A 12431-nucleotide genomic window follows, 5' to 3' on the forward strand; every position below is an offset into this window, starting at 1 on the left:
CAATTGCGCCTTCACCAATTGCGCCTTCACCAATTGTGCCTTCACCAATTGCGCCTTCACCAATTGCGCCTTCACCAATTGCGCCTTCATCAAGTGCGCCTTTACCAATTGCGCCTTCACCAAGTGAGCCTTCACCAATTGCGCCTTCACCAAGTGCGCCTTCACTAAGTGACTTGGTTTGCTTCTAATCAAACCCAGCATGGAGAAGTTTCTCTGAATAAATACGTCACTGGCAATCAGTTGGTTTGGTAATAATTCACTGTAGTGATGACATCACACTTCCTTTCACATTCACCGACTGACAATTTTTGCTGAGTGGGGGTACAAATCAAGGTGTTGAAAGAGTAATTTGGGCCCAGTACCAATAAAAGGCCACCTCACCAAAAACAAGTTGAATTCTGAAGATATTCCATGGATGTCGTCGTTCCTGAAACTATCCGGGTCCTTGAAGAATCCATCCTAGCCCAGGCCCAAATGTATCTCCTGCAACAAACCCCTGTCAACCCTACTGAGTATAAGTGAAGTCAGTTGTTTGCAGTAATCAAACATTCGGTTCGTCGCTTTGGTGCCATCCTAAATGAGTTTCTAAATCTGCAAGAGAAGAACAGAGAACAATCGAAATGGTTATGTCACAGTCACGTGATAAAAAAACTCCACCAAAACAAAAGTTAAACTCGTTTTGTCTCATAACAATTGGTGACGTCATCAATAGAACAGTTTTGTAAAAAGATTTTGCGGAAATGATTTGATTTGTTACAAATAACGAAAAGAATCTAGAATGGAATCTCACTTTCCCTGACCATGCAAGGGGCATGAGATGAATGACGTCATTGTGTAAAAAATAATCCAGTGACAACTTTCCTTTTCGGTCTCAACTAGTTCGCTTGTTAGCAAGCAGATCCGTTGCAGGAATCGGTGGCGCTTGATTATTAAAATACGGAACGATTTAATCTTCAATATAACCGTGAGAAAACATCGCTATCCTTCAGCGATTGTGACGTCACATTGGTCTTACGCAATCGACAGGGAGATAATCCAAAGATCTCGCGACGATAACGAAGCATGGATTCGGTTTAAATTTCAAATTTTCTTGTTGTGTTTGGAAAACTGTTTTTAATGGGCAGGCTTTCTGTATATATTGCGCCAACTGACTCTTTATTTCGCCTCATTTGATTCTGATCCAATAATGGGAATTTCAAAGGTTTTTATGACGCTATAATCCTACATGTTGGTCGTTGGAGTGCTCCAATCGAAAGCCATTATTTCTTAATTTTATCTTCTTAACTAAACTGTTTGCCTTGGTGATAATTATTTTTCAATTCATTACTTTTTTCAAAAACCTCCAAAACTTGAAGAAAATGACGACTATACTTGCTTCAATACAACAACTTCAAAACAGCATTAATTCAACATGTTATAATTTTGCGGTCATCTGCCAGATTTTATCACGTTGAGTCCATGGTTGAACTTTTCCCAGGTTGGAATAAAAAAACGCATTTTTAATCAAATACAGTTTATGCAGTTTTCCTATTCTTGTCACTGAAAAGTTTGCATCGACGAAAATTTGTGTTTCCCCATTGCAAACCAACACCGCGTTATCAATCGCGCGCGTTAGTGACTGAGTTTAGTTGACAATTTTTTATCTCCGATCTTTCCACCTGACAAGAACAATTATCCCTGTTCTTTCAATGCGGTATTCTTTGTGGGAACGCGTTGGGAATGCCTGAAACGAGATTGATAAGCGTCGTCTACATTGTTACGTCACAATTACGCTAGGATGACGACAGAGTGGGAATCCTATCAGCGCCATCGTTGCGCGTTCACTCACCTCACCAATCACAGTGATTTCCAGAAACGACATGACAATGATGAAGCGGATCTTCACAGGAAGACAGGTTGGATACCAGGTTACGTCATAGACACTGATTGTGTTCTATCGCTCATTGCAGCAGAGATAAGTTAAGATTATATTGTGATGCAAACAATGCGTTTACAGAAAGACCTTTGTGGCTGAATGTGTGATGCGATTGCTAATAGCAATGTGCACAAGACGTTATTGTTAGCTTGAGCATGACCAAGATGCTGGCCATGGTTAGTGATCTGCAGGCGACATTTGTATACATGAGTTCCTGAGCAAGTCAAACAAAATTACCAGATTCTATTCATTAACAAATCTCTAATACCGACAAAGAAATCTGATGATTTTACAACTTATCAAACTGATATTTTGCTATGAGTTTTGCTATTTCATGAATTTTTAATGTTTTGTCTTTAAACAAAATAAGAAACTGCTTCAATATTAGATAATAGATTTGTAAAGCTCTATAAAATTACCATCATTATTGGAGCGTGTGATTCGGACATATCACACTTATAGAAGTTATTGAATATCGTAGACAGGGAGTCTCCAAAGCTTCCTTCTCTGTCAGACCTCGGCGAAGCGACAATTCTGACTTGAGAGAAGTAATGATTTCTGTAGATTTGAAGAAACGAGATTTCTCAGGCTTCCTGCACCAGCCATGGAAGGTCCCAAGCCATTATAAGCCGCTTGGAAATAAACAAGCAATCGGATTGCGATCTCCTATCAAAGCTAATACATCGAATACTTGCCGGTCAATTACACTCAGGTCGGCGACGAAATCTTTGCGCGGTTTCATTCTTCAAGATCGCGACTGACGCGATGATGGAAAGTTAGAAGTTGGACTTTTCGATCAGATATTCAGAAGATATAAATGGGAAGCATGAACTTATTAAACATGCTGAGAAGTGGTTGTGTGAGGGAAACAGCTACTCACTATTGCAAGTCGAAGAAAATATTTCTCTATAGTTTAAAAATGTGTTTGTTAATTATCACTGTTGGTAATCGATTATTTATTTATTGTATTTGTATGTTGTTGTAATGGTATTTACCATTTCGGTAAACATAAATAATTATATAATTCAATTTCAAAATGAAAAATTCCAGGACATTCGGTTGTAAATTTGAGAAGATATTTAATTATTTTCAACTTGAAATAGTTTATGAGATGTCAAGTAGGTGATGACGTGATTGTGACGTCACTAGAAGTTACCTAGCGACAAGGAAAAGCAAAAAATGAACGAGACCCACAGAGCGGAAAGGACCGGGAGTAATTTATCCTTTTCCATCGACTCATTGATGAACAACAATCGAGGGGGTGGAAGCTCGTTGTTACATCACTGTGACGTTGGTAAAGACAATCAGGGGACATCGCAAAAGGTAAAAAACAAAATAAATAATGAGTTCACAACTTTAGAGTTCATCTTGATAGAAAAGTTTTCGATGTTGTGCGTGATGCCAAATTATTTCACTTAATATAAATCATAACATGATACAAACTCGATTGTAAAAAATGAGAAAATGTTGTTTGCTGCATTGTTCATTAGTTGCATTTCTAGGATTGTTGGCTGTTATTGTTCGTTGCAAAATTTCCTATCCATCCAGTCTTTGCATTCCTCGTTCTTTCTATCAATATTTTGAGACATTTTCTGTAAAGTTTCTTCCCTTTTTTCTGGTTGCTCTTCGCCACTTTTCAGTAACGACTTTTCATTCGACATATTCCCAATGCCTTCCAGTGGCATCGCGTCATTAAAGCCGGGAGTTTTTACTAATCTGATTGGTTTAAACTTCACTGTTCAAATGGAGAGTTTGTTTGTTTGTTTTTCATATCTTTATCCTGCATTGCGGGAAAGTGGACTTGAGCGCTATGCATCGGTGTACGCCTTCCGACGTACACTTGACCCACGCTGCAGCCGACGGCAATGTCTGTTTACGGTTGTCTACTATACTCTACTTATGACTTAAATTTGGTAATTACTCGAAATCGATCACTGGGTAGAGGCGATTACCGTAAAGTTTCTTGCCCAGAGAAACAACAGCAAGTGCGGATGGCTAGAGTCGAATATGCAGGCTCTCGACTGCAAGCCCAACGCGCTAACCACTCGGCCACTGCTGAGAAGGCATTTTAATGGTCGCTAAGTTTAAATTTTGAGTTTTAAGTTGTTAGATTTCATCCTGATGTCACGTGATTTTTGCCTATTTCATTAAAATATTAGAGTTAATTTGACTGCTTGGTGGCACTGTTTAGTTAGAAAATTTGTAAATGAGAAAACAAAAAATTTCAAAACTTAAAAATATATTTTATGTCACCAGAAAATCATTGAAGATGAAAATGGTGAAGACGGCGGAAACTTAAAGAAGGCCTCAAACAGCACCGGAGATGCAATGTTATGTTGTAACAATGATGAGGAACGGACATTGATGCGTCGTCGCTCACAACCGACGGATAATCAAGCGACGGAACTGATAAGTTTAGAAACTCATGCTGGCGATGAGATGAATTTTGTTTTGTCTTGCAATGACAGAGCACAGGGAAGCGATCAACTGGAATTCAAAGATTGGAATTCCTTAAAAATCCCAGATCTTCCAAATGCTTCACCCTACCAGTTCTTGTCATATGCTTGGAGCCCTTCCACTGCGGCTGCCATAGCAACGTTCTCAGCTTTTGGAAATTTGTCACAATGGCAGAGCGAGCCCGCAACTACTGCGGAGTTGTTTCAGGCTGGCCACCAGAGGGATTCTACTCAAACTAAGCAAAGCTTGTCCCAAAAAGGTGTAGTAACCTGCTTACCGGGCTATCCGAACCCCGCACAAGGGGATCAAATCACTGCAGCTGACGTCGAAGGAAAGCGAACCGTGAAATTAAATGAAACTAGTTCGCAAAGTTTAAAACAGAAATCATTCATTCAAAACAATTGCCACATTGTCCCTCCGATTTCACACATTCATGAAGACAGCGGATCGATATCCGGATCAGTATCCGCTTTTACGGATGAAAGTCAACCCGGAGATAAAAAGCGGATGCGGACAGCGTTTACAGGACGCCAGTTGATTGAGTTGGAAAGAGAGTTCCGATCCGATATGTACCTGACCAGGTTGCGTAGGATCGGAATCTCCCAGTGTCTCAACTTGTCAGAGAAGCAAGTCAAGATTTGGTTCCAGAATCGTCGCGTTAAAGAAAAAAAAGTATTGAAACCGCAAGGTGGCACTACAATGTCGCCAAAAGCTGTAAGTTTTAATGAAAATGATCAAAACTTCTCTGATCGGTAAAATTTGAAAATGTCATTCATGTTTCTAAAATATTTAAAGATTTTATTATTGTGATTTTTTAGCTCGTAAATGTTTGCAATGGAAAGGGTCACATGTTTTTCAACATTTCATGTTTGTGAAGTGTTTGTTTGATGATTGTTCTATGCCTCAGAAGAAAGCAAATCACAAACGTTAATGACGTCATCGTTTATGTGAATTCCACTGAGTGGAATGCCTCGTGTGCCTGGCTATGGATCAGGAATGACAATGGGGGTCGATGATGTTGCAATTGAAAGTTAACTGAGAAACGACGTCACTATGACGACCATTACCAAACGTTTTCATTTCAAGGTAACTGTTACGCAATAGAAGGCGCGAAAGTTCAAGGATGAACAGCGCGATAGATTTTTTATTTTTATCTCGTGACATTTGAAACTTATAAGCTGCTGAAAACTTAAAACAATCCAACAATCAATATTGTTATGAAAATGTATTTTCCTAACAAGTTTCATAATCTTGGCTCTGATGGTTCCACGGTTCAGGGAATTATCACGATAGGAGAAAACTCTTCTTGCTTTGTTTGCTCGAAGTCAGCTAAACATCTTCAAATATGTTGACAAATTGCGAAACTAAAGCTTTTAGATTGTAGCAGTCTAAAAAACGATAAATTTTAAAAGTTAAAAACAGGAATTTTTTGTTTCTTTAGTGACAAACTATGAAAATAATTTGTAGAATAACATAAATATTGCATCAACATGTTGGAGTTAAGTTATTCGCTTGACAAGGATTTTGTCTAATATCCAACGGCACATTTATGAAGCTTATATGGCACATCGTTTTGCCACGACACAAATGTTCAGAACGAATAGTTTTGCTGGTGCAGAGTGACTTCACATCTTTTCATAATTTTGCGCTGAACACCAATGTGGTGTAAGAGCATATATGCACTGTTGTGTCACAAGACATCGCGCAACGCGACACTGCGCTTAGCAGCAACAGGGCGCCTCAAGTAGCCTTGCACCAGAGGTAAGCGAACTTTCTAGAACACAACCCAAACCAATGCAGCAACTAAAAAGATCAAAATGTCAACTTGTATCCGCAGGTCGAGTATCAGAAGCTGTTTTTCGAGTGTTCCTAGCCCAAGTATCTTTTGACGCAATTTTTACATCGAACAAACGTTGCTACACATCGTTGCGAAAGTGATTGATTTAATAAAATTCATCAAAGTTCTTGCTGCAAACCCTCGATTGGCATTCGAGCTGAACGGTCTTGAACCCTTAAGCTATAGAACGATGCAGGAGCGAATGTTGCTCCCAGGGGATTCAATGTTGTGTTGGTGAGGAACAAACTCATTCAGGGGTTGTTCAAATAATGTCGGTCGCCTTTGGGCTACGGAGGTTGACCAAACCTTGATGAGCGTTGCTTTGTTGCAAGGAGAACGTCGTCACTAATTCTGCTGGATGCTTCGACCGGTAACAAATGATTGTGTGATATTGGTTTGGTTTTGAATCTTTATCCTCGGACTGACAAAGCCTTGATTGGTTATTCCTGGTAGTTTCGCATACTTGTAGAGGCTCTTGACGCAGAGCCGGTTACCGAGATTGACAGAGTGAAGTTTTCCGATTGTTGAAGTGTTGTCTGAATTATTCCACCCAGGACCGTTGAGAGAATAATTTGGCCCCGGTACCAATGGGATCTTCGGGCCCCAAATTAAGACACTCCAGAAAAACGCATCACACTCAAGGATTACGCGGTGGTTTCTCAAGTTTTCAGGCCCTTTGGAAACGTTCCGGGCCCAAAAATCATTCCGGGCACGGGTCCAAAAGTACCCCCTAGACCTCCCCGTCAACGCTACTGTTCCACCCACTTGGTGCCGCTGAATGGAGAGCAGTCCTGAAATGCGTTGTCCAAGCGCACACATCGAGAGCCGAACCAGCGTTGCTTGATCTTGAGTCGGGCGCTTAACCACTGAGTTATCGGGGTAGACAATGAATGATAATGATGTCCATATTTGCTGACTGCGCAGCGTTGGTGACAAAAAATTGAATCTGAAAAGTTTTATTGAAATTAAAGTGAAATGTCTCATTGGAAATAATTTTCTTGGCCTGGAATTGAACCCGGTCCTTTTGTTTTCCAATACGTTAGAGTACCTAAGCTGTACACAAAACGTGATTACAATTTTCTAAATGTTTCGATTTGACGAAAAATTCTTGTCGTAGCTTTGTTCGCGAACAACCCACTTGGCACTTTGTGAAGAATTTTAATTACAACGATTTCGTTAAATTATGTTTTTGGAGCAAAATTTAAACATGATGATGCCAGAATTCAAAAGAAGTAATCTAATGAGGGAAAGTGTGTGCTGCGTCCGCCAAATACTCAGTTGGCTCACGAGGACTCCAAACAGATATTCTTAGAACGAACATTTTTGTTACGTCATCAATATTTGAGATTGAATCAATGTGATATCCTGCATCATGGAAGCATAATAGGAAGAAACTTCTTCAATGTCAACAAAACTGGGATCACAACAACCATGCTCTAGCTGTTCTTTCAAAACACAACCTGTCGTTTTTTTTCAAATAAAAGTCCAAGATTCTACTTCGTTCATTTTGCTGGCAATTTAAAGTCACTGCTAATTTTAGTTGGATGCATTCTGTTGAGGTGGTCTTAAAGACGACTCGGCTTCATCACCTCATTAGAAGACATAGAACCACACACAAACCGCATTGGACGGATAGCGCTATATGGAGTTACCGCAGAACCAAATTTTATTATGTGCAATTATGTTGACGGACTTTCACTTGTTCTTCTGGATTTTTGCAACTTTTGTGATGAGTAGAGCCCACAAAAGTCAATAAAGTCAAACTTTTTTAAGGACCTCGTCTGTCCACGAATCAAAGAATAAAGTTGTTTTCAGCACCTAGAGGTGTGTTTCTAAGAAGTTTATAGGTCAAAATCAAGTCAAAATTTACAATAAAGTCAAAATTTTCAATAAAGTCAAAATTTGTCAAATTATGGCTTTTGACAAACTTTTTGTGTTTCCTGAGAGTAATTTTTGCCAAAATCCTCGTGGAAGCATTGTAAATCAGGAACTGCGACACGATTAAACAACATTAACCCAGATCGCTCATACGCCATCATCATCATCCGGAAATATGCCACAATGCCCACTTTGATCAGCAGTAACTTTTATCACAAATCGTCCATTATTTATTCATTGTTACGCATTTAAACAGTTCTCATAAAACACTTCCTCTTCACAACTTTTCGAAGATCAACAGTTTGGATGTTAGGAATAGCTTACTTACATTCCGAAATACAAAAATACCTAAGCAAGCTAAATCGTCTTCAGCAAAAGTTAGACAGATTTGGCAAGATTTTCCTGGTGAATTGAATGCAACTCCTGGGGGTGATTTAAGGTGAATTGTTGCGAGTTTACAGTAAATTGTGATAAATAGTATTTTTTTGAAAGCCAGAGGAAAAGTAAACGCCATGAACCCGCATTGGAGCGATAACAAGCATCGCAATCAAGACAAACTTTTTTTGAACAAGCCCCTTTTATTGAACACGTTTGGGTCTGAAATCGACAAAATATCATGTTTGGGTAACTGGTATCAATTCAAGGAAGAGCTGTGGCCTCTACAAATAAGCAATTTCGTTAGGTCAAAATAAAGTCAAAATTTGATAAAAATTAGGTAAAAAGAAATTTTTTTTAGGTCAAAATAAAAATGGCCCTAGTGATGAGTAATGACACAGGCCTACAGTAGTTTTTGCAATTTTAAGTTTGAAAGTTAAACAAAGATTGGTAAAGTAAGCCATATTTAAATGGATATTGCACCTTGATAAATGAACGATATTGCACGCTTGATAAATGAAATAAATTGAAAATTAATGTAGGTTTAAAGTGAAGGATTGTACTTTAATAAATGTTAAATTCAATGTAAGAACATAAACGAGTGAAATTATTTACGACGTAATATTTTATATTAATAAACTGAGAAATGAAGCTGAACTCATTGCTCGGTATGAGCTTGTATGGGACGTGCTGATCAGCATGCCTGCCCATTCTATGCGACGTAACAAAAAGTTCGTGGGAAAAAAAATTCGCTGCCCGCCCATACACAGCCGTCAGTAGGGCGGTAACACTCCTGGGCATGATTGAATGGCGAGGAGTGACCGGGACAAGAAGTCTTCACTGTTGACTCGTTTTACTGACTTATTTTAACTGAGTAGCGCTGAACGACAAAATTCAACAAAAACATCAAATGAAAACACCAGAATAACTAAGTTAACGATTCCACCACCAGAACTCAGTAGCCTACAGCATAGATGAGATCCACACGTTCTGCAGGTCGAAAGTAAGTAAAACTGAACACCGCTAAGTCAGACTAAGTAACAAAAGTGAGTAAGACAGAGTAACGAATGAGTCAGGAATCATGGTTATAGACAGTTAGGCTACTAAGTTACTACTAGGTGAATCCGGCCACCCTCGGTAATGGGGACATCAATTCAATTCAATTTATTTTTTGCTGCTGGCGCAAACATGTACAAAACGGCAAAGTAAACATACGAATTTGACACCAACAAAAGGGAAAGATGGCAAAACCCAAAAGTTTAAAATATACAATCGATAAAACAGTGTTACCACTATCTTAACCCTATATTGCCCAGGTGGTGCTGAATCAGCACCAAGCACTTCAAATGTGCTGTCGCGGCTTAACCACTGGCTCCATGCATCCAGATTTTTTGACTTTTCCTAAATATCATCGAATTTTATTGTGTGTAAATTTGGGCCTCCAATGTCTTATACTTTTCATGCAAACATATGCATTTTGAAATGCAATTGGTGAAATTTTGCTAAATTGCTCTTTTCGGAGAAGACTGTGTGTTTCTTTATTGCTCATATGGAGCGTCGCGCTGGCCGAGAACTGTCTGAAAACAAAACCGCAAAAATGTATGACTCATTTTCTGGTTGGTGGTTTCTGCTTTAGCGTTGTCAATCAAAGATTTGTGCTGACGCAGGATTTTATTTCATACACAAACCTTTCATCCAATAACATCATATTGCTGCAGTAAACGTAACATCCCCAGGAAACGTTTAGAAGCGGCGTGAAAAACCAAAGTAAATTTTCTTGGTAGATTTCAATTTTTTTATCAAAACACTTGCTACTAATTTCATCGTTTGAACGCAACGCTGATCTTTAGTCAATTTGCTAAATAAAAAATCTTTTTGTTTGCTGTGAGATTCATAGCAGTTGTAACTTATGACCTCACAATTCCTTGATCTTCAAACGCAATCTATGAATTTCTTTTCTAACAACAAAACTGTACACATTTATCTATTTTACCTTCAAAACTGGGAAGTGGCGATGACAATACAAAGAGCCTTCATTCAAAAACGTCATATCACTGCAAACTTGAATTTTCTCCAGTCGCCTAAATGTCCACATTTTCTGGACAGATCTCAAATTTTCATGAAAGTGCTTGCTTGGTGCGAGTGTTATCGTTTCAACGCAAATGCTGATTCGGTCAATCTACAATGTCCGCAATTTCTTTTGTTTGCGTTTGTAGACAATGAATCAACGTTATGAGAGCGAATTTGTTCGCTCTGCCATACCTAGAAAAAAAAACGAGTATTTACTCTATAATAACGTACGGTTTTCGAAGTATTAGATCAGAACATTGATCACTCTTTGCTGTGTACGTACTTGTTATTATTATTTTTTTGCATCGATCACCTGCTTTAGGCTACGTAACTCAAAGAAAATCATAATTTGTTGCCGTCATAATGCACCGGCTATAAAATTCATTACAGTAAAATCTTCCAAATATTTTTAAACCTTTGTCAATATTTTTAAACCTTTCTCCCACTGATTAAACATTTATGTCAACGAAAAGGCGACAACTTTTACATAAGTGCTGAGAAGGAAGCATTTGAAGTGAGCGTAGATACTTTCTTGTAAATCGCGGAGGGCTGACGCCTATATCCATTAGAAATGAAGCTACCCTCTTTTTCCTAAGCATCGCCCAGACAGACATTTGCAGACGTTGAACCAAAGCTAAAAAGGATTAATTTGGTGGCTGGTCTTTCATGTTCATGTAAATAATTTTTTTTTTAAAGTCACAATCAGGGTCTCATTTTATAAGTTATTTTGATAATTATGAATCCATTTATCAAATGTGGGCAACAATTTGACAATTTCTAACATCTTTTATGCCTTTAACTTTCTAAAGATTTAGATAACTACGCTATACTTTAGAAAATAGACTGTATACATAGGTGACGTCAGCCGAGTGGCTTTTAGAGCGAAGCATAGTTTCCAGTCGTGGGCACTAGTTACTTTCAAAGTAATTGAGTTACAGTTACTTCGTTCAAAAAGTAACTAGTTTTACTTACAGTTACCGTTTTTTTTAAAAGTAGCTTGTTGCAGTTACTTTTCAAAGAAATGGATGTGTACTGACGTACTACTCTTCTTTGCATGAAGTACAAGTTGAAAAATACATGATAAAGGGCAAGACGATACTTTGTTCGTAGCTGTTGCCTAACTACAAAACAGCGACCACTCTGCTAGCTCTCCACATACTATAATGCTTCTAAAAGTCCATAATCCAAGCCCAAAACGTAGGCCTACCAAAAATAAAAAAATAAAAAATTGGAAAAACGACATGCCAAGGACACTCCGTACTTATAAGCAGAAGGCCGTGTCAATACTTTTATACCGGTATCTAAAATGAGCGAAGAGGCACAACATCAATTTCCTTTCAGAAACAACAGCATTTCAAAATGTTGATCGCTAAGCCCAGCTCGCTTTGGCTTCAAAATGTCTTTTCCACGGGCAGAAAACATAGATTTACAGGAACGCAACATTTAGCCGAGTGGCTTTTAGAGCGAAGCATAGCTGCATAACATCAGCCGGAACTATAAAGGCTACTCGAAAAGGGATTCCGACTGAAATTAGGAGTATAGAGAACCGGGAAAAATTTTCCTATATTCTATTAACTAAAGAAAAGTGAAACAAAACCAAAACAATGTGAAGATTTGTTTTTTGGCAACACATTATGCCCAACTGCAGTACAGAGGTATCACCAGAGGTGGGCAGTAGCGCGCTACTTTTGTAGCGGCGCTACTAGCGGCGCTACTTTTTTAGTAAAAGTAGCGGTAGCGGCGCTACTTTGTAGTTGGAGTAGCGGCTGCAGTAGCGGCGCTATTTTTATTCCAAAGCAGCGGTAGCGGGAGAGGCGCTACTTTTTTTCAGTCGCACTCCCGCTACCGCTACTTTTTAATTTAAATTGAAAAAAATGCTTGATTTTTTTGCAATACTGG

Source organism: Aplidium turbinatum, chromosome 11 (assembly GCF_918807975.1).
Source record: "Aplidium turbinatum chromosome 11, kaAplTurb1.1, whole genome shotgun sequence".
NCBI lineage: Eukaryota > Metazoa > Chordata > Ascidiacea > Aplousobranchia > Polyclinidae > Aplidium > Aplidium turbinatum.